This window comes from Oncorhynchus nerka, linkage group LG9a, assembly GCF_034236695.1.
Source record: "Oncorhynchus nerka isolate Pitt River linkage group LG9a, Oner_Uvic_2.0, whole genome shotgun sequence".
Classification (NCBI taxonomy): domain Eukaryota; kingdom Metazoa; phylum Chordata; class Actinopteri; order Salmoniformes; family Salmonidae; genus Oncorhynchus; species Oncorhynchus nerka.
In genome coordinates, this window is record NC_088404.1 from 47,344,540 (window position 1) to 47,370,553 (window position 26,014).

At 42.1% G+C, this 26,014-nt stretch overlaps 1 protein-coding gene across 3 annotated transcripts in view; it reads right to left on the bottom strand.

The window, feature by feature from the left end:
* pparab (peroxisome proliferator-activated receptor alpha b) overlaps positions 1 to 26,014 on the bottom strand; it is a 59,713-nt gene that overhangs the window by 27,719 nt on the left and 5,980 nt on the right. The window lies entirely within an intron of this gene.

Sequence of the window (26,014 nt, forward strand, 5' to 3'; positions counted from 1 at the left end):
TCATGGGTAGGTGTCAGTAAGAGCTAGGAGAGGTGGCATTAATTGGAGAGAGCGGTGAGAAGAGAGAAAGAGAGAGAGAGAGATATGTCTAGACTTTTCATATTCTTGCTTTGACCACCAGACGACAGAAAGAGAAAGAAAACTGTTATGAACTGAATATAATAGTATGTCAGTGGTTCTTGGGGACCTTCAATGCTGCAGACATTCTTTGGTACACTTCCCCAGATCTGTGCTTCAACAAAATCCTGTCTCGGAGCTCTACGGACAATTCCTTCGACCTCATGGCTAGGTTTTTGCTCTGACATGCACGGTCAACTGTGGGACCTTATATAGACAGGTGTGTGCATTTCCAAATCATGTCCAATCAATTGAATTTACCACAGGTGGACTCCAATCAAGTTGTAGAAACATCTCAAGGATGACCAATGGAGACAAGATGCACCTGAGCTCCATTTTGAGCCTTATTGCAAAGGGTCTGAATACTTACAGTTGAAGTTGGAAATGTACATACACCTTAGCCAAATACATTTAAACTCCGTTTTTCACAAATCCTGACGTTTGATCCTAGTAAAAATGCCCTGTCTTAGGTCAGTTAGGATCACCACTTTATTTTAGGAATGTGAAATGTCAGAATAATAGAAGACAGATTAATTTATTATTCTTGTTTTTTTAAATCATTTTCCCAGTGGGTCAGAAGTTCACATACACTCAATTAGTATTTGGTAGCATTACCTTTAAATTGTTTAACTTGGGTCAACTGTTTTGGGTAGCTTTCCACAACCTTCCCACAATAAGTTGGGTGAATTTTGGCCCATTCCTCCTGACAGTTGGTGTAACTGGGTCAGGTTTGTAGGCCTCCTTGCTCGCACACGCTTTTTCAGTTCTGCTCACAAATGTTCTATAGGATTGAGGTCAGGGCTTTGTGATGGCCACTCCAATACCTTGACTTTGTTGTCTTTAAGCCATTTTGCCACAACTTTGGAAGTATGTTTGGGGTCATTGTCCATTTGGAAGACCCATTTGCGACCAAGCTTTAACTTCCTGACTAATGTCTTGAGATGTTGCTTCAATATATACACCTAATTGTCTCATCCTCATGAGCCATCTATTTTGGTAAGTGCACCAGTCCGTCCTGCAGCAAAACAACCCCACAACATGATGCTGCCACCCCTGTGCTTCACGGTTGGGATGATGTTCTTTGGCTTGAAAGCCAGCCCCTTTTCCCTCCAAACATAACGATGGTCATTATGGCCAAATATTTTTGTTTCATCAGACCAGAGGACATTTCTCCAAAAGTACGATATTTGTCCCCATGTGCAGTTGCAAACCATAGTCTGGCTTTTTATGGCGGTTTGGAGCAGTGGCTTCTTCCTTGCTGAGCGGCCTTTCAGGTTATGTCGATATAGGACATGTTTTACTGTGGATATAAATACTTTTGTACCTGTTTCCTCCAGCATCTTCACAAGGTCCTTTGCTGTTGTTCCGGGATTGATTTGCACTTTTTGCACCAAAGTACGTTAATCTCTAGAAGACAGAACGGGTCTCCTTCCTGAGCCGTATGACAGTTGTGTGATCCCATGGTGTTTATACTTTCGTACTATTGTTTGTACAGATGAATGTGGTACCTTCAGGCATTTGGAAATTGCTCCCAAGGATGAACCAGACTTGTGGAGGTCTACAATTTTTTTCTGTGGTCTTGGCTGATTTCTTTTGATTTTCCCATGATGTCAAGCAGAGGCACTGAGTTTGAAGGTAGTCCTTGAAATACATCCACAGGTACACCTCCAATTGACTCAAATGATGTCAATTAGCCTATCAGAAGCTTCTAAAGCCATGCCATCATTTTCTGAAAAGCTGTTTAAATGCCTTTAAACAGTCAACTTAGTGTATGCAAACTTCTGACCCACTGGAATTGTGATACAGTGAGTTATACGTGAAATAATCTGTCGGTAAACAATTGTTGGGACAATGACTTGTGTCATGCACAAAGCAGATGTCCTAACCAACTTGCCAAAACTATAGTTTGTTAACAAGACAATTGTGGAGTGCTTGAAAAACGAGTTTTAATGACTCCAACCTAAGTGAATGTAAACTTCCGACTTCAACTGTATAGCCACGCAGAACACTGAACATCCCCTGTGCCATTTCATGCTCTGGAATTGTGAGACAGAACAATATGTCATCGTGAATAGCGAACAAAAGTCAATGCATCTTGGCCCACACAGCTAACGTCCATTTGGAGAGCATAAGGTGGGGAGTTTTTGAGTCAGTTTCCTCTTGATAGCTAGCAATAGCATTAATTCTTAGTTTCACAGTGTTATCTGACAAAGGCATTGATGTGAGTTTCTGTGCCTCTGTCTCCCCACACATTGTTTTCACCATATCAGTTGTGTCCGGTATTATCAAAGCCCATGTAATAGTGTGTGGTTTCATAGCATAGCGGGCTTAGCCATTCACCGCGGGAATGATTCAAGTGTAACGGTCAAGTGCGGCCTCTTCCCACAGACTAAGGGCACTCTCTGGTTGAACTTTAACTTTTAGATTTTAATCATTTTCGTTTAGATTAAGGTTACAATGATTGAGAGACAAAGAAGATATTATCATTTATTTATTTTACCAGGATTTTGGAAAGTTTCCCGCGACCCCATTTTCATATCAGTCGACCCTAGTTTGGGAACTGCTGATCTAACCGTACATTTAATGCCAACAAAAAAGTTGCAGTTTTTAGCCTACCGCCCAATGAGACCTATGCAATTGCAATGGCCAATGTGCATTTTGCACACTTCGTATTTCAAAGCCATAACAAATATCTTGGTTGTAAACATTTGAGTTGAGAAATAAAAAGTATACATTCAGAAAGCCGAGAACCTTCTCTCTAACTGTGACAACAGGGTAGCTGTGTTTCCCCCCCCCAACTGGCTTTTTAAATGTTATACTATATCAAAACACTTTTTCTCCAGGAATCTTTTTTCCCCCCCGGAAAAAGAGACAGTGTGGCTCGTTTGACACAGCAGTAGCCCCAACTGAAACAGGCACAGGGGAAGGCAGACACTTTCATTACAGGAATCATGAGGATACTGTACTTTACTGTTTGACCAAATCGTGGTTTGAACCTTCCGAAAAAAATAGGGCGTTTTGAGTGAGGTGACCATGTAGGACGTGCAGCTCGCAACAATACGACCAGTAAAAAAAATGTAACTCGTAGAGCCAAGTCAAAGGGTCGCAAAATGCGACAAAAAATGCTATATAGTGTAGTAATTTTGACCAGGGCCCGCATAGGACTCTGGTCAAAAGTAGTGCACTATGTAGAGAATAGGGGGGATTTCGAACGCAACCTGTGTTTGCAGTGTTTCCTTTTTCAAATCAAATTTTATTAGTCACATGCGCTGAATACAACAGGTGTAGACCTTACAGGGAATTGCTAACTTACGAGCCCCTAACCAACAACGCACTTTCAAAAAATACGGATAAGAATAAGAAAAGTAACAAGTGATTAAAGAGCAGCAGTAAAATAACAATAGTGTGGCTATATACAGGGGGGGTACCGGTACAGAGTCAATGTGCGGGGGAACCAGTTAGTCGAGGTAATATGTACATGTAGGTAGAGTTTTTAAAGTGATTATGCATAGATGATAACAACAGAGAGTAGCAGCGGCTCGGCGTCTGACCGTGCCCAATGAACAAACAGAAGAGTGGCCCTTATCTGAGCCCACTGATACGCCAGCCACCAAAAGCACCCAATCATCTCTAAGGAGACCGGTCAAAGTGCAGTGTACTGGGTGGTATGATAGACACTGCACTGGCTGGGGGATTTTTCAGCAGGAGTTTAGTAGGTTTATGATGGGGTCACCCACGTGATGTGATATCTGAAGGTTCAAAACTACAATACTAATGGGTCGTTTACCTAACTCATGTCAAGGCCACGTTATTACATGTCAACATGAACTTAATGCTCCTTTAGGCCTACTCTAATGCTCCTTTAGGCCTACTCTAATGCTCCTTTAGGCCTACTCTAATGCTCCTTTAGGCCTACTCTATGGGTTGAGATGAATGGAGGCAGTAGACATATGTCCCAGTTCTACTGCACCGCTGCTAGGTCACTAGGGCTCCACTGTCTGTCACCATCTCAGTCACTTTACTCCATTTACAGAGTAAATCAATCTGCTGGGGTAAGTGTACATACACTGTAGAAAAGCCAACTCTACCAATTGCTTAAATCAGCATTATTATTCGGTCCGGGACGATACCAGTATCGCGATACTCGTTAGTAGAGGAAGGAAACCAAACACAAACCAGATTGAATTTCTTTAGGAAAACTGCCATAATGTTGGGAGCAAACGTCATTATGTTGTCATCCATAGTCACATTTATTTATTTTCCAAACTATAGAACACAATATTATAGCACATCATATTTTACATACAGCAAGTTTTTAAAAGGACCAAAGAGTTGGGTCTGCTTTGTGTTTGCCTTTTCGCCATGGAAGAAATGTTGTGAAATAAATGAAAAGGGAATGTTAGCTGTCCTTTCAGAGTTTGATGTGACTGGGTTAGCTTGTAGCTGTTCTCTAAAACCCAATTACACTCTGGGGTAGGCATAGAACCCTCACTGGGTATATACACTGAGTGTACAACACATTAGAAACACCTGCTCTTTCCATGACACAGACTGACCAGGTGAATCCGGTTGAAAGCTACAGTATGATCCCTTATTGATGTCACAGGTAAAAAGAGGGATTTTTTGAAGCCTTGAGACATCTGAGACATGGATTGTGTGTGTGTGCCACTCCGAGGGTCAACGGGCAAGACAAGAGACTGAAGTGCCTTTCAACGGGGTATGGTAGTAGGTGCCAGGCGCAACCGGTTTGTGTCAAGAACTGCAATGAGGATGGGTTTTTCACGCTCAACAGTTCCCCGTGTGTATCAAGAATGGTCCACCACCTAAAAGACATTCAGACAACTGTGGGATGCATTGGAGTCAGCATGGGCCAGCATTCCTGTGCAACACTTTCAACACCTTGCAGAGTCCATACCTCCAACATTTTTTTATTTATTTTACAGTTATTTTACTAGGCAAGTCAGTTAAGAACAAATTCTTATTTTCAATGACATCCTAGGAACAGTGGGTTAACTGCCTTGTTCAGGGGCAGAATGACATATTTTTACCTTGTCAGCTCAGGGATTTGATCTTGCAACCTTTCGGTTACTAGTCCAACGCTCTAACCACTAGGCTACCTTCCGCCCCGAATTGAGGCTGTCCTTAGGGCAAAAGGAGGTGCAACTCAATATTAGGAAGGTGTTCCTAATGTTTTCTACACTCAGTGTATATAGAAGCTTTTTTAATAAAGGGTTGTATAATCTCGTCCAAAGAGCGCTTTTTCTAAGTGTACTGTACTCTACTCTTCTGGGCTGTACTCTCCTGGCCTGTACTTTACTCTAATGTACTCTACTCTTCTGTGCTGTACTCTACGGTACTCTACTGGGCTGTACTCTCCTGGGCTGTACTTTACTCTAATGTACTCTACTCTTCTGTGCTGTACTCTACGGTACTCTACTGGGCTGTACTCTCCTGGGCTGTACTTTACTCTAATGTACTCTACTCTTCTGTGCTGTACTCTACGGTACTCTACTGGGCTGTACTCTCCTGGGCTGTCCTTTACTCTAATATACTCTACTATTCTGTGCTGTACTCTACTGTTCTGTACTGTACTCTACTGTTCTGTACTCTACTATTCTGTACTTTACTGGGCTGTACTTTACTATACTGTTCTGTGCTGTACTCTATTGGGCTGTACTTTACTCTACTGTACTCTAATTGTGCTCTAGTGGGCTGTACTGTTCTCTCTACTGTTCTGTGCTGTACTCTACTGGGCTGTACTGTACTCTACTGGGCTGTACTTTACTGTGCTGTACTGGGCTGTACTTTACTGTACTCTATTGCTCTGTACTGTACTCTACTGGGCTGTACTTTACTCTACTGTTCTGTACTCTACTGGGCTGTACTTTACTGTACTCTACTGTTCTGTGCTGTACTCTATTGGGCTCTACTGTACTCTACTGTTCTCTACTGTACTCTACTGGGCTGTACTCTACTGTTCTCTACTGTACTCTACTGTACTCTACTGGGCTGTACTCTACTGTTCTCTACTGTACTCTACTGGACTGTACTCTACTGTTCTCTACTGTACTCTACTGTGCTGTATTGGGCTGTACTTTACTGTACTCTATTGTTATGTACTGTACTTTACTGTGCTGTACTGGGCTGTACTTTACTGTACTCTATTGCTCTGTACTGTACTCTACTGGGCTGTACTTTGCTCTACTGTTCTGTACTTTACTGTTCTGTGCTGTACTCTACTGTTCTGTACTTTACTGTTCTGTGCTGTACTCTACTGGGCTGTACTTTACTGTACTCTACTCTTCTGTGCTGTACTCTATTGGGCTCTACTGTTCTCTACTGTACTCTACTGGGCTGTACTCTACTGTTCTCTACTGTTCTCTACTGTACTCTACTGGGCTGTACTCTACTGGGCTGTACTCTACTGTACTCTACTGTACTCTGTTCTCTACTGTACTCTACTGGGCTGTTCTCTACTGTACTCTACTGGGCTGTACTCTACTGTACTCTACTGGGCTGTACTCTACTGTTCTCTACTGTTATGTACTGTACTCTACTGGGCTGTACTTTACTCTACTGTACTGTACTCTACTATTCTGTGCTGTACTATATTGGGGTGTACTGTACTCTACTGTTCTCTACTGTACTCTACTGGGCTGTATTGGGCTGTACTTTACTGTACTCTATTGTTATCTACTGTACTGTACTCTACTATTCTGTGCTGTACTATATTGGGGTGTACTCTACTCTACTGTTCTGTACTTTACTGTACTCTATTGGGCTCTACTGTACTCTACTGTTCTCTACTGTACTCTACTGGGCTGTACTCTACTGTTCTCTACTGTACTCTACTGTTCTCTACTGTACTCTACTGGGCTGTACTCTACTGTACTCTACTGTTCTCTACTGTACCCTACTGGGCTGTACTCTACTGTACTCTACTGGGCTGTACTCTATTGTACTCTACTGGGCTGTACTCTACTGTACTCTACTGTACTCTACTGTGCTGTATTGGGCTGTACTTTACTCTACTGTACTGTACTCTACTGTTCTGTGCTGTACTGTACTATATTGGGGTGTACTCTACTGTTCTGTAATTTACTGTACTCTACTGTTCTGTGCTGTACTCTATTGGGGTGTACTCTACTCTACTGTACTCTACTGGGCTGTACTGTACTCTACTGTTCTGTGCTGTACTCTACTGGGCTGTACTGTACTCTATTGGGCTGCACTGTACTCTAGTGTACTCTATTGGGCTGTACTGCTCCAGTTTCAACTGACCTGAGCCCTAGGAGCATGCCCCAGGACTACCTGACATGATGACTCCTTGCTGTCCCCAGTCCACCTGGCCGTGCTGCTGCTCCAGTTTCAACTGTTCTGCCTTATTATTATTCGACCATGCTGGTCATTTATGAACATTTTAACATCTTGGCCATGTTCTGTTATAATCTCCACCCGGCACAGCCAGAAGAGGACTGGCCACCCCACATAGCCTGGTTCCTCTCTAGGTTTCTTCCTAGGTTTGGGCCTTTCTAGGGAGTTTTTCCTAGCCACCGTGCTTCTACACCTGCATTGCTTGCTGTTTGGGGTTTTAGGCTGGGTTTCTGTACAGCACTTTGAGATATCAGCTGATGTACGAAGGGCTATATAAATACATTTGATTTGATTTGATTTACTGTACTCTACTGGGCTGTACTCTATTGGGCTGTACTGTACTCTACTATACTCTACTGGGCTGTACATTATGTACTCTACTGGGCTCTACTTTAATGTCCAAACTTGTAAAACATAGCTATGATTTGTTCAGATTTGGTCTAGTCCAGACCAAACAAATGTGGTCTTGTTTGGGGGCAGCACTCATTAGAATAATAGCCAGTGTGTAGATTAGGACACTTAGGATACATCACCATGAAGAGAATGACATTCATATCCGTAATTATGCTTTTATATGTCGTACAGATCACAATTCCGTTACATGGTGGAAATCCACTTCACTTTGAATAACCCAAACATATTTATTCAGAAATCAATGTGTCATGTCATAGCTGACAACCCATTCTTTTAGCAGACGTCATTGAATCTTAATTCGTTGCAGACATTGAACAGAGTTTTTGGAAAACGTGGACAAGGTAGGGAGACTTCACTGTTACTGATTTCACTGTTACAAAATGCTGTTACCAAACTTTGCATCTGCATAGTTCTTCCAGTAAATGTGTTTTTGTAAAATGTTCAGTGTAAATTGTTAAAAGTAGTCATTGTGCATGTAGTTGTATGGTTTGTTAAACTTTGAAATCAATGTTTTTTTCAGTTTGGCATTTTAAGGAAACATTTTAGTTTAGGCGCAATTGCCCAAATCTATAAACCGGAATAGAAAAATGTGTGAAAAGGAACCTTTTCTGCCGCTGGTGCATAGAAGCATTGAGAAATAAAACATTAAACCCCAAACATTACATAAACTCATCCACTAGACTTTGTCTCATGACTTGACAGCAGGTCCAGTGTCATACTGATAATCACTGTAACATTATAATACGTCAGAGAGAGGTCAGAGAGAGGTCATGAACAAAGCAAACACATGAACTGTAACTCTGTACCTTCACCCCATAACTCCAACACAGGTGTAAAAATAAACATATTTTTAAACTTGGGACCTGAGTAATAACCTAAATACAGAATAATGGTCTGGAGTCTTTCCTGGGCTTACTTAGGATGTGTCCACACCGGTGCAAATACAGGTGGATATTCAGTTCAGTTGGTATTCTGCTGCCCTGAATGGGCCAGTGTGTAGATATGGCATAGTTAGTGGCGCTGAGAGTACATGGGAACGTCAGGTCACACTGTCCCGTAATGCCAGAAATGTTTAGAGTTGAACCAGTGGCAGCCTTTCTTTCCCCTCTGACATTTTTTTCCCCCCTCTCTTTCCCTCTCTCTCTCTCCCTGTTGCTCCAAGCAGCACTTGGTAACAACAATGTCCTTAAGCTACACCTCAGCTCTGTGCCAAACTCTTGGCGGCCATGTTGAGCTTATTTCCAAATCAGCCAGCAGGATCAGATGCAGAGCAGCGTTACAAAACAACTCGGTGCTCCTTGCAACTGTACTGTACATTTCAGAGTAGGGAAAGACAAAACGGCAGCAATCTGTCCCAGCTATTTTATCCACTGGACAGCTGGAGGTCTGGCTGAAGAGGAAGCAATTCTATCTGTACAGCACAGTCACTCACTACACACTATATTCTCCAGTAAGAGCAACACAATAGCCCTATAAAAGCCAAATAACTCCTATCTTGTCTAACTGAGACATACAGGAGTGTGTCCCTAAAAGGCCACTGTGCCAAGCTGCTCAGGCCTGGAAATTGAGTTGCACAGGAGGTTCTATCTACCAGGGCTATTAATGTGTGGATTGGGTTGGCAGGGGCCCTGGCTAGCAGCTGACAGCCAAATTTCATCAGCCGTTGTCTACACGTGCTCTCTGACTGACTGACGAGGATGGAGTAGCATATGTGACATCGATAAGAATGCTTTACGGTAACGTCTAGGATTTGGCTGATATTGACAGGGTGAGTTGTGTTTCTTCAGAAAGTATTCATACCCCTTGACTTTTTCCACATTTTGCTGTGTAACAGCCAGGATTGTTACAGCCTACACACAATACCCCATAATGTCAAAGTGGAATATGCTTTTTGAATTTTTTTACAGATGAATTAAAGATAAAAGCTGACATTTCTTGAGTCAACAAGTATTCAACCCCTTTGTTATGGCAAAGCTAAATAAGTTCAGGAGTAAATATGTGCTTAACAAGTCACATAATAAGTTGCATGGACTCACTCTGTGTGCAATTATAGTGTTCTAACATGATTTTTAAATTACTATCTCATCTCTATCCCAACAATTATCTGTATGGTCCCACAGTCAAGCAGTGAATTTCAAACACAGATTCAACCACAAAGACCAGGGAGGTTTTCCAAGGTCTCACAAATAAGGGCGCCTATTGGTATATGGGTAAAAAAAAGCAGACATTGAATATAACTTTAAGCATGGGGAAGTTATTGGTTACACTTTGAATGGTGTATCAATACACCCAGTCACTACAAAGACGCAATCATCCTTCCTAACTCAGTTGCCGGAGAGGAAGGAAACCGCTCAGGGATTTCATCACGAGGACAATGGTGACAATGGTGACTTTAAAACAGTTTAATGGCTGTAATAGGAGAAAACTGAGGATGGATCAATAACATTGTAGTTACTCCACAATACTAACTTAATTGAGAGACTGAAAACAAGGAAGCCTGTACAGCACAAACATAATCCAAAATATGAATCCTGTTTGCAACAAGGCACTAAAATAATACTGCTAAAAATTTGACAAAGAAATTCACTTTATGTCCTGAATACTAAGTGTTATGTTTGGGGCAAATCCCGATACAATATGTCACTGAGTACCACTCTCCATATTTTCAAGCATAGTGGTGGCTGCATCATTTTATGGGTATGCTTGTCATCGTCAAGGACTACGGAGTTTTTTGGATTAAAAAAAACAGAATAGCACAGAAAAATTCCTAGAGGAAAATTTTGGTTCAGTCTGCTTTCCAACAGACACCGGGAGACAAATTCACCTTTCAGCAGGACAGTGACCCAAAAACACAAGACTACCAAGACCACATTGGATGTTCCCGAATGGCCTAGTTAAAGTTTTCACTTAAATCGTCTTGAAAATCTATGGCTGTCTAGCAATGATCAACAACTAACTTGACAAAGCTTGAAGAATTAAAAAAATAAACAATGTGCAAATATTGTACAATCCAGGTGAGCAAAGCTCTGAAAGACTTACCCAGAAAGACTCACAGCTGTAATCGCTGCCAAAGGTGGCTCTAACATGTATTGACTCAATGGTGTGAATACTTACGTAAATGTGTATTTCTGTATTTCATTTTCAATACATTTGCTAACATTACGAGGTATTGTGTGTAGATGTTTGAGAAAAACAAGTAGTCCATTTTGAATCCAGGCTGTAACAACAACAACATGTGGAATAAGCCAAAGGGTCTGAATACTTTCTGACGGCACTGTAGTTTGCTGTCAGTGCATGAAGGGCAGCATTTGGTCAAGGTCCCTCTTTATTCCGTGGAGCGTGTAAATGGTGGTCATTTGTCACGGATGTGAAGTAAGCTCACCAAATGATTTTCTGACTTGTTTGTAGCACACCCGACGGGCTAAAACAATAGCAGACGCACAACAATGAGCTTTACTCCCCTTCAGATTACAGCAGGAACAGCATGTGCATGAAAATAAAACGGACAGACAGACAGATACAGAAAGCCCGAGGAGGCTGAGAACAGAACAGGGTCTGACCTCCCGATGTGTGAATTCTGTCTGTTTCTGAGGTGAATACTACAAGGTCAAATGTTGGGAGATGGACATTGGGAGCACTTCTCCCCACTAGACAGCTGTATGGGTCCTGTTACATTTTCCAGTATGACATTGGAGTCTTGTACTACCCCAGTCTGGCTGCCAAGTCAGCCTACATGTTTGTTAGGTTGGAAGCTAGGCATGCAGTGACGTGCGTACAGGCCTGGCGACGGACAGTTGGGTCATTCCACGAATAGAGTGCCTTTTATGTCTCTCAGACATTACATGCTGATCAGACATTTCGCGTTGCGTGCGCGAGCATTGCAAAATAAATGTACACATACAGTACCAGTACTATTTTCTAGATTATAGAATGATAGTGAAGACATCAAAACTATGAAATAGCACATATGGAATCATGTAGTAACCAGAAAAGTGTTAAACAAATCAAAATCTATTTTATATTTGAGATTCTTCAAAGTAGCCCTCCATTGCGTTGATGACAGCTTTGCACACTCTTGGCATTCTCTCAACCAGCTTCCTGAGGTTGTCACTTGGAACGACTTTTAAATTAACAGGTGTGGAATTTCTTTCCTTCAAACCGGCTGCGCGCGTGCGCCATCGTGCATACATTTATTTTGTCCCCCCACACCAAACGAGATCACGACACGCAGGTTAAAATATCAAAACAAACTCTGAACCAATTACATTAATTTGGGGACAGGTTGAAAAGCATTAAACATGTATGGCAATTTAGCTAGCTAGCTTGCACTTGCTAGCTAATTTGTCCTATTTAGATAGCTTGCTGCTGCTAGCTAATTTGTCCTGGGATATAAAACATTGAGTTGTTATTTTACCTGAAATGCACAAGGTCCTCTACTCAGACAATTAATCCACACATAAAATGGTCAACCGAATCGTTTCTAGTCATCTCTCCTCCTTCCAGGCCTTTTCTACTCTGGACTTTATATTGCGATTGGCAACTTTCATAAATTAGATGCATTACCGCCACCGACCTCGTTTGTCTTTCAGTCACCCACGTGGGTATAACCAATGAGGAAATGGGAGAGGCAGGACTTGCAGCACGATCTGCGTCAGATTTAGAACTGATTTCTATTTTAGCCCTTGGCAGCGCAGATGCTCGTTGGCACGCGCGAGCAGTGTGGGTGCAATATTTGAATAACATAGATTTCTAAATTTATTTTGCAATGCTCACACATGTGATGCGAGCGGTGTAGCCAGCCTGTTAATGTGTTTGAGCCAATCAGTTGTGTTGTGACAAGTTAGGGGTGGTATACAGAAGACTGTCAAGACCAAGTCGATAATATGGCATATTAACAGCTCAAATAAGCAAAGCTAAACGTTAGTCCATCAATACTTTAAGACACGAAGGTCAGTTAATACGGAAAATGTCAAGATTTTCAAAAACCATCAAGCGCAATGATGAAATTGGCTCTCATGAGGACCGCCACAGGAAAGGAAGACCCAGAGCTACGTCTGCTGCAGAGGATAAGTTCATTAGAGTTAACTGCACCTCAGATTGCAGCCCAAATAAATGCTTCACGGAGTTCAAGTTCAACAGACACATCTCAACATCAACTGTTCAGAAGAGACTGCGTGAATCCCACACCTCCAGGCTGGACCCACAACTCCAGGCTGGACCCACACCTCCAGGCTGGACCCTTACCTCCAGGCTGGACCCACACCTCCAGGCTGTGTAAGGGCTATTTGACCGAGAAGGAGAGTGATGTGGTGCTACATCAGATGACCTGGCTTCCACAATCACCTGACCTCAACCCAATTGAGATGGTTTGGGATGAGTTGAACCGCAGAGAGAAGGAAAAGCAGCCAACAAGTGCTCAGCATATGTGACCCGTTTCAGGAAACTAGGCTTATGTCGCAAGTCACGACTTGGGTGTCAACAGGCGTCTGCGTAGCCAGGCGCTAAAATAGAGCTTGGTTCTATTTTACACGCTTGACGCGTTGCACGTCCCACCTCTCCCATCTACTCATTAGCTTTTAAGAGCATATTGAGGTCCACACTCTAGTCCAGATGGCAGCGGAAATGCACCTTAAAATTGGTTGCCTACCGCCATATAAAATCCACAGAAAAATAACAAGAAAATGAACAGGGAGAGACATTTATCAAAGAAAATTCAAAACTAACTAGGTTTCCCCTTTTTATCCGTCAAAGGAAAACACAATGTTGTACGACTCAAAAAGGATACAAATTTGACAGAAATTCGACAGCTAAAAAAGGACCATATGCATTTCAGATAAAATAACAACCCGATGTTAATTTTCCAGGACAAATGAGCTAGCAGCAGCAAGCTAACTAAATGTCCATGAATGTTTCATGTGTGTTTCAACCTGTCCCCAAATTAATACAGATGGTTCACAGTTGGTTTTGGTATTTTAACGTTCGTGTCATGAACATGTCTGGTAGGGATAGACAAAATCTAAATCTGCACAATGCTACGCGCAGACGCATGCACGGAGCCGGTCTGGTCAGCATGTTAGGTGTGTACATTTTGATAAAACTCTCAATTTAACAGTTGAATCACATACCTCTTTGCTGTACCTAAACTAAACCATGTTCCAAAATTAGTGTTTCCATTAAAATAAGAAAAAATAAGTTAAGATGACATTGTCAACCCTATCACTTTATTATTTTTTTACGCACATTTTTCTCCCCAAATTGGTAGTTACAGTCTTCTCCCATGACTGCAACTCCCGTACGGACTCATGAGAGACAAAGTTTGAGAGCTGTGGTCCTCCAAAACACAACCCTGCCAAGCCCCACTGCTAGCTGCACCAACGTGTCAGAGGAAACACAGTACAACTGGCGACCGTGTCAGCGTACATGAGCCCCGGTCCACCACAGGAGTCGCTAGAGCGCGGTGGGAACAAGGACATCCCGGCCAGCCAAACCCTCCACTAACCCGGAGGACGCTGGGCCAATTGTGCGTCACTTCATGGGTCTTCCGGATCTGTAGGGACGCCTCAAGCACTGCAGTGCCTTAGATCGCTGCGCCACTCGGGAGGGACTTAATGGCCACTTTTATAGTCATTTTTGGAAATTTAACTTCTTGAGATGGGAAGTACAGTTGAAGTCGGAAGTTTACATACACTTAGATTGGAGTCATTAAAACGCGTTTTTCAACCACTCCACAAATTTCTTGTTAACAAACTATAATTTTGGCCAGTCGGTTAGGACATCTGCTTGACACAAGTAATTTTTCCAACAATTGTTTACTGACAGATTATTTCACTTATAATTCACTGTATCACAATTCCAGTGGGTCAGAAGTTTACATACACTAAGTTGAATATGCCTTTAAACAGCTTGGAAAATTCCAGAAAATTATGTCATGGCTTTATAAGCTTCTGATAAGCTAATTGACATCATTTGAGTCAATTGGAGGCGTACCTGTGGATGTATTTCAAGGCCTACCATCAAACTCAGTGCCTCTTTGCTTGACATCATGGGAAAATCAAAAGAAATCAGCCAAGATTTTGTGTGGTTCATCCTCGGGAGCAATTTCCAAATGCCTGAAGGTACCACATTCATCTGTACAAACAATAGTATGCAAGTATAAACACCATGGGACCACGCAGCAATCATACCTCTCAGGAAGGAGACCCGTTCTGTCTCCTAGAGATGAACATACTTTGGTGCGAAAAGTGCAGGTACAAAAGTATCTATATCCAAAGTAAAACGAGTCCTATATCAACATAACCTGAAAGGCCGCTCAGCAAGGAAGAAGCCACTGCTCCAAAACCTCCATAAAAAGCCAGACTACGGTTTGCAACTGCACATGGGGACAAAGACTGTACTTTTTGGAGAAATGTCCTCTGGTCTGATGAAACAAAAATACAACTGTTTGGCCATAATGACCATCATTATGTTTGGAGGAAAAAGGGGGAGGCTTGCAGGCCGAAGAACACGACCCAACCGTGAAGCACAGCAGTGGCAGCATCATGTTTCGGGGGTGCTTTGCTGCAGGAGGGACTGGTGCAGTTCACCAAATAGATGGCTCATGAGGATGGAAAATTATGTGGATATATTGAAGCAATATCACAAGACATCAGTCAGGAAGGTTAAGTTTGGTTGCAAATGGGTCTTCCAAATGGACAATGACCACAAGAATATTTCCACAGTTGTGGCAAAATGGCTTAAGGACAACAAAGTCAAGGTTTTGGAGTGGCCATCACGAAGCCCTGAAAATTTGTGGGCAGAACTGAAAAAGAGTGTGTGAGCAAGGAGGCCTACAAACCTGACTCAGTTCCACCAACTCTGTCAGGAGGAATGGGCCAAAATTCACCCAACTTATTGTGGGAAGCTTGTGGAAAGCTACCCGAAATGTTTGACTCAAGTTAAACAATTTAAAGGCAATGCTACCAAATACTAATTGAGTGTATGTAAACTTCTGACCCACTGGGAATGTGATGAAAGAAATAAAAGCTGAAATCATTCTCTACACTATTATTCTGATATTTCATATTCTTAAAATAAAGTGGTGGTCCTAACTGATTTAAGACATGGAATTTGTACTAGGATTAAATGTCAGGAATTGTTTAAATGTATTTGGCTAAGGTGTATGTAAACTTCCGACTTGAACTGTATGTTTGTTATGAAGTTGCAATTGTTTTCTTTATCACAAAATGTTAAAATTAGGTGAAATAAATAGTTATTTTTGACCAAATTATTTGATCCAAAAGGCCCTCTATTCGTGGAATGACCCAGTCCATGTAGTTTACTACACACTACTACCGCTGTTGTTTCATCCTGAGGGAGTTGTGATAGGGTTAGTGCAACAGTGCAACCTAAACTAACGGTTGGAGTTGACAAACAAAACTGTTCCTGGGCCAGCGGAACAGTCTGTTTGCCTCTTAAACACACACACTACTATTTTGTCAGCTTAAATCATTATATTCATTCTAAACAACATTCATATGCTAAATAGGTTCTAAGATGATTTGAACTGTGACAGTTTCCCATACATATGTCTCTCTTCACAACACGGGTCAGTTTGACAAAGATTCACACACAGTCCAGTGTAAATGAGCATACAGACTTGCAGCATACAGAACCACTGGAAAACACCAGCACTCCTGACCAACCAAGACTCTTAGGTATCACCCTTATAAACAGTCTTAATTAAGCTCCAAGGAATATAGCAGGAACAGCCCTTCTCCATAGTACATTGTTGATAATAGCACCTGTCCAGAGCAGCTTACATTAAGTTTGGCTATGACCCAGTATTATAGATGGGACTGAGGAACATTACCATGGAAGATCTAGGCTGCGTTCCAAATGGCACCCTATCCCCTACGTAGTGCACTACTTCCCAAATGACATGTGTTTTCAGAGGATGTTCAAATTGTATCTCTCTCATAGGTCCCTGGAGCTAATCAAATGGTTACTAGAGAGAGAGGGGGACAAACATAGAGGGAACAACAAAGAAAGATAGAGAGTGACAAAGAGAAAGCGAAAGAGACGTCTCTGTTATTTACTGTTGTAAGGTGTCCTCCAAGGACCTTATTTTGTCAAAACTCTTATGAAAAAAGGTTTGTACCCATAGCGGAACCCTTTTTTGTGCCCTCTATTTAGGGTTCTTCATAGAATCCACTATATATATATATATATATATATGTTTCTACCTAGAACACTCTATGAAAGGTTCTGCCTAGAACCCTCTATGAAGGGTTCTAACAAGAACCATTGTATCATCTAACGGCTCTTCTTAGAACCCTCTATGAACGGTTCCACCAGTGTTATTAGCCTTTACGATTAAATTATTTATGACAATACATTATTCACAGTGGGGCAAAAAAGTATTTAGTCAGCCACCAATTGTGCAAGTTCTCCTACTTAAAAAGATGAGAGAGGCCTGTAATTTTCATCATAGGTACACTTCAACTATGACAGACAAAATGAGAAAAAAAATCCAGAAAATCACATTGTAGGATTTTTAATGAATTTATTTGCAAATTATGGTGGAAAATAAGTATTTGCAGCAAAAGAAGCAGAAGAAACCTGAACACAATCCAACCTGGAACTGAGTGAGTAATGTTTAGCCTGAAGCTACTTTTAAAGGCAAGAAGAAAAATAAATTGCAACTATATATTTTACTTTGTAAGGACTGAATGCTAAGTTAAGGCTACCAAGCTTGCTAGGACAGACCAGATCAGATCAATTAGCCATGAGGTGTGAAGTGAGGTTTCTCAAAGCCCTTCAACCCAACAATGGCAGGAGTGTTTCACAGCCTCCCCCACCCAAATGCAGAGACCTTTGAAGCCCCCTCCCTCTATGTAGAGGTCATTACAATACAGTAACCCTGGATTCATCTCTATTTTGAACTGATATGCAGCCAGGACCCTTCAATTGTAAATGACCTCAATAAGAAACAATATTGTTGCTTTGATCATATCAGAAGATATCCTTCTCGCAACCCCCAAAAGCCGAAACTGAAGAGATATATCTAGCTAATGACTTCCTTTTCCACATGGAGAATCAATGGTGGACAGAGACTTGCTACATCAGCTAGCTAACTGTGATTTTTTTTACAAGGAATCTGCCTCCCGAAAAAAGCTTCTCCCCAAGTGAGTGTGACACCTACTCCCATTGCCTGCTGCACTGCTGTTTGGATTGCATCTGGCGATCTGTTCACCATCTGCCCTGGCCTGTCTCCCGTCTGGTACAGGTACCCCTGCCACAATCCCGCCTCTCCCGAGTTTTCACTTGCCTCCAGCACACACGCACTGACTCTGAACTTACAATGGCTAGCCCCAAGTCGTTATATTTTTTTATTGTGCTTTATTTGCCTCGTGACTCTTGCATGCTTTGTTGACTATGAACTTGCTTGTTTACCCAACCGTGGGACAGACTATGTTTGTTCCCACACTCGGGACTCTGGTTACAAGGCCTCCCATCCTATTCTAACCACTTCTCACCGGCTTTGTATTCATGTTACCTGATGATCCTGCTGTACAATATCTAATGCACATTCAAATGTCATACAAAAATCAACACATCAGAGCTCTCCCTGTCCTCTGCTGTGCCTTGATTGTATTACTGCTGATGATATCTGGAAATGTGCATGTACACCCTGGCCCATCTACTGTTGCTAGCCCCAATTCTGACTTGTGCTCTGATATGTGCTTCACTGATTTATGCTTTTGTAAAAGCCTGGGGTTTCTGCACGTTAACACTAGAAGCTTATTACCTAAAATGGATCAATTGAAAGTGTGGGTTCACAGCTCCAATCCAGATGTGTCGGTCATTACTGAGACTTTGTTAAGAAAGAGTGTTTTAAACACTGTTGTTAATCTTTCTGGTCATAACCTTTTTTGTCAAGACACATCTTCCAAAGGTGGTGGAGTGGCAATCTTTACCAAGTAACACCTTCAGTGCTCAGTTGTCTCCATCAAGTCTGTCCCCAAACAATTTGATTTGCTGGTTTTAAGCATTCAACTTTCAAATAGCTCTTTGTTGACTGTTGCTAGGTGTTATCGTCCACCATCAGCAATGGCTTGTACCCTAAATGGCCTAAGCTCACTCCTGGCCAAAAGTCTGAATGTGTTCTGCTAGGTGACCTAAACTGGGACATACTTAAACCACCTGACCAAGTCCTAAAGCAATAGGACTCCCTAAATCTTTCTCAGATTATTACCAATCCCATTGTATGACTCCAAACACCCAGAAAAGGCTACTCTCCTTGATGTTATCCTCACAAATAATCCTGACAGGTATCAGTCTGGTGTTTCCTGTATTGACCTTAGTGATCACTGTTTTACAGCCTGTGTTCGTAATGGCTGCTCAGGGAAATGACCTGTCCTGATTTGTCATAGACGCTTGCTAAAAAACTTCAATGAGCAAGCCTTCCTTCATGAACTGGCCTCTGTAAAATGGTATAGAATCAGCTTGGTCCCTCCCCTCTGTCGAAGACGCTTGGACCTTCTCTTCTTATATTTTCAGTGGTATTGTTAACAAACACGCACCCATAAAGAAAATGAGAAATTGAGAAATGAGTGCACTCAGGCTATCCGGAAGGCCAAAGTTAGTTACTTTAAGGAGCAGTTCTCTCTGTGGGTCTAACCCCAAGAAGTTATGGAAAACGGATAAAAACCTGGAGAATAAACCCTCCTCCTCACAGCTGCCCATGTCCCTTAATGTTGATGATGTGGTTGTTACTGACAAGGAGCAAATGGCTGAGCTCTTTAATCACCACTTCATTAAGTCAGGATTCCTATTTGACTCAGTCATGCTTCCTTGCCCATCCAACATGTCCTCATCTCCTACCCCTTCTAATGTGACTAGCCTCGATGCTCCTCCCTCTTTTTCCCCCTGCCCCGCTACAAAATTTCTCCCTGCAGGCAGTCACTGAGTCCGAGGTGCTCAAGGAGCTACTTAAACTTGACCCGAAAAAACATCTGGGTCAGACGGTTTAGACCCTTTATTCTTTAAGGTTGCAGCCCCGATCATCATCGCCAAGCCAGTCTCTCCTTTCTGTGGAGGTTCCCATTGCTTGGAAGGCAGCCACGGTTTGCCCTTTATTTAATGGGGGAGATCAAGCTGACACTATCTGTTATAGGCCTATTCTTATTTTGCCCTGTCTATCAAAAGTGTTGGAAAAAAGTTGTCAATAATCAACTGACTGGCTTTCTTGATGTCTATAGTATTCTTTCTGGTATGCAATCTGGTTTACGGTCAGGTTATGGATGTGTCACTGCAGCCTTAAAAAGGTCCTAAATTATGTCACCATTGACCTTGATTCTAAGCAATGTTGTGCTGCTATTTTATTGACTAGGCCAAAGCTTGTGATACGGTAGATCAAGGCTCGATGCTAGGCCCCACACTCTTCTCAATTTACATCAACAACATAGCTCAGGCAGTAGGAAGCTCTCTCATCCATTTATATGCAGATGATACAGTCTTATACACAGCTGGCCCCTCAATGGATTTTGTGTTAAACACTCTTCAACAAAGCTTTCTTAGTATCCAACAAGCTTTCTCTGCTCTTACCCTTGCTCTGAACACCTCCAAAACAAACGTAATGTGGTTTGGTAAGAAGAATGCCCCTCTCCCCACCAGTGTGTTTACTACCTCTGAAGGTTTAGAGCTTGAGGTAGTCACCTCATACAAGTACTTGGGAGTATAGCTAGATGGTACACTGTCCTTCTCTCAGCACATATCAAAGCTGCAGGCTAAGGTGAAATCTAGACTTGGCTTCCTCTATCGTAATCGCTCCTCTTACAGCCCAGCTGCAAAACTAACTAAGATGCCATGCAAGAAAACACTCAAACTGTACAGTTTTATCTCCATCTCTTCATTCAAAGACTCATTCATGGACACTCTTACTGACAGATGTGTTGCTGCTTCACGTGATGTATTGTTGTCTCTACCTTATTGCCCTTTGTACTCTTGTCTGTGCCCAATAATGTTTGTACCATGTTTTGTGCTGCTACCATGTTATGCTGCTGCCATATTGTGTTGCTACCATGTTGTTGTCATGTTCTGTTGCTACCATGCTTAGTTGTCATGCATTGCTGCCATGCTGTTGTTGTCTTAGGTCTCTCTTTATGTAGTGTTGTGGTGTTTATCATGTCGTGATGTGTGTTTTGTCCTATATTTTTATTTTATTTTTTATTTTTAATCTCAGCCCTGTACCTGCAGGAGGCCTTTTGCCTTTTGGTAGGCCGTCATTGTACTTGCCTAGTTAAGGTTAAATCAAATAAAAAATAATGAAATTAATCAACCAATCAATGTATATGCAAAAACAAACAATTCTGAAAATCACCTGCAATAGAGCATGCTTGGAAATATGATATATGGTTCTACATAGAACCCTTCTTGCCATCTGAAGAATCATCAAAAAACCCTTTGTTTCAAAAAGTTTTCTGATAAAAAAAACCTATCCCTCTGCAAAGAACCCTACTGGAACCCTTTTTAATAAGAGTGTACACAGGCTTGAGAAGTACCAGCAGGGCCGTGTAGTCTCTAACATCAATGGGGGGCCTGTGGGGTTACTGATCCCTTAGCATCTAAGAGTGGATAGCAGAGTAAAGCAAAAAGCATTGTCAATCCGGCGTTTGCATTGACTGTATAGCAATTACTGCGATGCGGCCTCTGCAGAAGTCAGGGGATTCATACTTCTTGCACTTTGAGGAGCAGAGCTGTTGTGAAGGAAGTTGTCAGCGAAGGGAGATTGTGTTTATACAGGACGTTTGCCTGACCTACCGTCAACCAATCATGTCAATGTGGAGCTATAATGGAGCCCTCTGCATTGTTAAAACATTTGGGAGACGCACGGCATCGCCATACGGAGCTTGATTTGGCATCCGGAGGTGCCGCAATTGTGCCACACCCTTCGTACTGAGCCTCCGATCCACATCAAGCATCAATCGGCTTTAAGAGACTCGCACATATCCTCACATAGTCAGTCACGCAGGCAGAGAAGTACACACACATAAACACGTCGACAAACGAGTACACATGTGCATGCAAGAACGCACTCACAGACACACAGAGTTACCAACATACCCACACGCTTGCCGGTACCTCCATGAACACATTCTCTGTACTACAGCAGCCTCTTGATACTGCTCTATGGTGACATTTGTCTTCAGAAGGACTCACCTCCCTAATGAACACGCATACCAGGCTTCTGAAAGAGGACGTGTGTTGTAATCAAATCAAATGTATTTATATAGCCCTTCGTACATCAGCTGATATCTCAAAGCCTACTGACATGTTGTTTTTGGAATCACAGAGAATCAAATGTGATAAATGCAAGAAAGAAAGAAGTAAAGACGAAACCGGAAAGTCCTGTTTGAGGAGAGGAAAAAAATAAAGCCCTCCCCTCTCTCTCTCATTCTTTCTATCGCTCTGTCTCTATGCAGCTGTCTAAAGCAGCCAAGCCAATTGCAGGTCTCAAGTTCCAGTGGTGTAAAGTACTTTAGTAAAAAATACTTTAAAGTAGTACTTGAGTTGTTTTTGAGGGTATCTGTACATGACTTGACTAATAATATTTACTTTTACTTGTCTTCGGGAATGTAGTGAAGTATGTACTTTTTACTCCATACATTTGAATGCTTAGCAGGAAAGGAAAATGGTCTAACTCACACATCCCTGGTCATCCCTACTGCCTCTAATCTGGCGTACTCTCTAAACACATGCTGCAGTTGTAAATCATGTCTGAGAGTTGGAGCGTGCCCCTGGTTATTCGTAAATAAATAAAATCTAGAAAATATGGCCGTCTGCTTTGCTTAATATAAGGAATTTGAAATGATTTACACTTGTACTTTTACTTTTGATACTTAACACATTTTAGCAGTTACATTTACTTTTGATACTTAAGTATATTTAAACCCAAATACTTTTAGACTAACTCAAATAGTTTTTTACTGGGTGACTTTCACTTGAATCATTTTCTATTAAGGTATCTTTACATATACTCCAGTATGACAATTGGGTACTTTTTCCACCAATGTCAAGTCTCTCACAGTGCAGCCAAGCCACTTAGAAACGTACTGCCTAAGAACAGAACAGGAAAAGTATCCCATAGCTCCCATAGGAATAGACTAAACACGGACAACACATGGTTAGGAAGGGACTATGTCCTGAGATTGTGGGTCGTAGACATTATGCAGGTACTATTCATCTGCAGTGGTTCTACACCATAGCGCTGTGCACCATGATGTGAAGTTGCGTGGAAAGCTAAAGCTAAAGAAGACCCATTGGGTTCTGTCAGTGCATGCAGTAACCAACTCAACAGGCAACTAACTGCTGGTAGAACAAGTGTCCGGCAGCTCAAATCACCCTGTATCATTGGTGCAGCGGAGAGAACAGTTTTGCAGGTGCACATTGAAGGGCTCTCTGTGGAATATTTCATACATCAATATCAGATCAATTTCTATAAAATCTTTGCAACTGAAAATGCCGTCCTCAGGAACTTCAGCTTGCAATCAACATAGTATAGCCTACATGCACAAAATATGTGAGTAGACCTCCTTGTGCATGAACATGAACACTTTGGGATATGCAACCATGGCAGATCATTAATGGATATTAAACCAAGAGGAAACTTTACAGCATGATAAGGGCCAGTGCGGAAAGTTTTTACTGATGGGAGGGTGACCTTTGAACTAAAGGCAAACTCCACGTCCACACAACCCTGGCAGTATGGACAAGGGCCCCAAGGCAGCAACCAAAGATAATGATTATGTAACCCTCAACTACCACTGCAGTCAGTTTGTGTAGAGGCTAGAATGTAAAACAATTTCCAGTAAAATGTACAGTGTATTACTGGTAGCAATTTGCCAATAATTTATTGTAATTTATTTTACACTACAGCTATTGTATTTCATTTTATGGTAATCCATTTTACAGTACCAACATGTTTACTGCATTCTAATTTACAGTATATTACTGGAATTACCCATTACCCATTTTTTCTTTAATGAGTCCGACGCGAAGAATATACTGCTTCTCCAAGACCAGGCCCAAATCCCCATTATTCGTGTAAAGAAAATACGGAAATTCAAGGGGCGGAGATTGGGGTGCCTTGTGAGAATTTGTCGGCGAGTGGGTAACCCGCCTCTACCATCCGTTCTTTTGGCCAACATGCAATTACTGGAGAATAAAGTGGATGATCTCCGTTCGAGACTATCCTAGTAATGGGACATTAAAAACTGTAATATCTTATGTTCCACTGAGTTGTGGCTGAATGACGACACCGATAACCCAGCCACCTGTTTATTTTCTGTGCATCGGCAGAACAGAACCGCTATGTCTGGTAAGACAAAGGGTGGGGTGTGTGTCTATTTGTCAATAACAGCTGGTGTGCGATGTCTAATATTAAGGAAGTCTCAAGGTATTGCTTGCCTGAGTACCTCATGATAAGCTGTAGACCACACTATCTACCAAAATACTGTATTACACTGTATTTCATTGCTCTGGCATCAAGTTTTTATTTATTTATTTATTTCACCTTTATTTAACCAGGTAGGCAAGTCGAGAACAAGTTCTCATATTCAATTGCGACCTGGCCAAGATAAAGTAAAGCAGTTCGACTCATACAACAACACAGAGTTACACATGGAGTAAAACAAACATACAGTCAATAATACAGTAGAAAAATAAGTCTATATACAATGTGAGCAAATGAGGTGAGATAAGGGAGGTAAAGGCAAAAAAAGGCCAAGGTGGCGAAGTAAATACAATATAGCAAATAAAACACTGGAATGGTAGATTTGCAGTGGAAGAATGTGCAAAGTAGAGATAGAAATAATGGGGTGCAAAGGAGCCAAATAAATAAATACAGTAGGGAAAGAGGTAGTTGTTTGGGATAAATTATAGATGGGCTATGTACAGGTGCAGTAATCTGTGAGCTGATCTGACAGCTGGTGCTTAAAGCTAGTGAGGGAGATAAGTGTTTCAAGTTTCAGAGATGTTTGTAGCTCGTTCCAGTCATTGGCAGCAGAGAACTGGAAGGAGAGGCGGCCAAAGGAAGAATTGGTTTTGGGGGTGACCAGAGAGATATACCTGCTGGAGCGGATATACAGGTGGATGCTGCTATGGTGACCAGCGAGCTGAGATAAGGGGGGACTTTACCTAGCAGGGTCTTGTAGATGACCTGGAGCCAGTGGGTTTGGCGACGAGTATGAAGCGAGGGCCAACCAACGAGAGCATACAGGTCGCAGTGGTGAGTAGTATATGGGGCTTTGGTGACAAAGCGGATGGCACTGTGATAGACTGCATCCAATTTATTGAGTAGGGTATTGGAGGCTATTTTGTAAATGACATCGCTGAAGTCGAGGATCGGTAGGATGGTCAGTTTTACGAGGGTATGTTTGGCAGCATGAGTGAAGGATGCTTTGTTGCGAAATAGGAAGCCAATTCTAGATTTAACTTTGGTTTGGAGATGTTTGATGTGAGTCTGGAAGGAGAGTTTACAGTCTAGCCAGACACCTAGGTATTTGTAGTTGTCCACATATTCTAAGTCAGAACCGTCAAGAGAAGTGATGCTGGACGGGCGGGCAGGTGCAGGCAGCGATCAGTTGAAGAGCATGCATTTAGTTTTACTTGTATTTAAGAGCAGTTGGAGGCCACGGAAGGAGAGTTGTATGGCATTGAAGCTCGTCTGGAGGGTTGTTAACACAGTGTCCAAAGAAGGGCCAGAAGTATACAGAATGGTGTCGTCTGCGTAGAGGTGGATCAGAGACTCACCTGCAGCAAGAGCGACGTCATTGATGTCTACAGAGAAGAGAGTCAGCCCAAGAATTGAACCCTGTGGCGCCCCCATAGAGACTTTCAGAGGCCCGGACAACAGGCCCTCCGATTTGACACACTGAACTCTATCAGAGAAGTAGTTGGTGAACCAGGCGAGGCAATCATTTGAGAAACCAAGGCTATTGAGTCTGCCGATGAAGATGTGGTGATTGACAGAGTTGAAAGCCTTGGCCAGGTCAATGAATATGGCTGCATAGTATTGTTTCTTATCGATGGCGGTTAAGATATCGTTTAGGACCTTGAGCGTGGCTGAGGT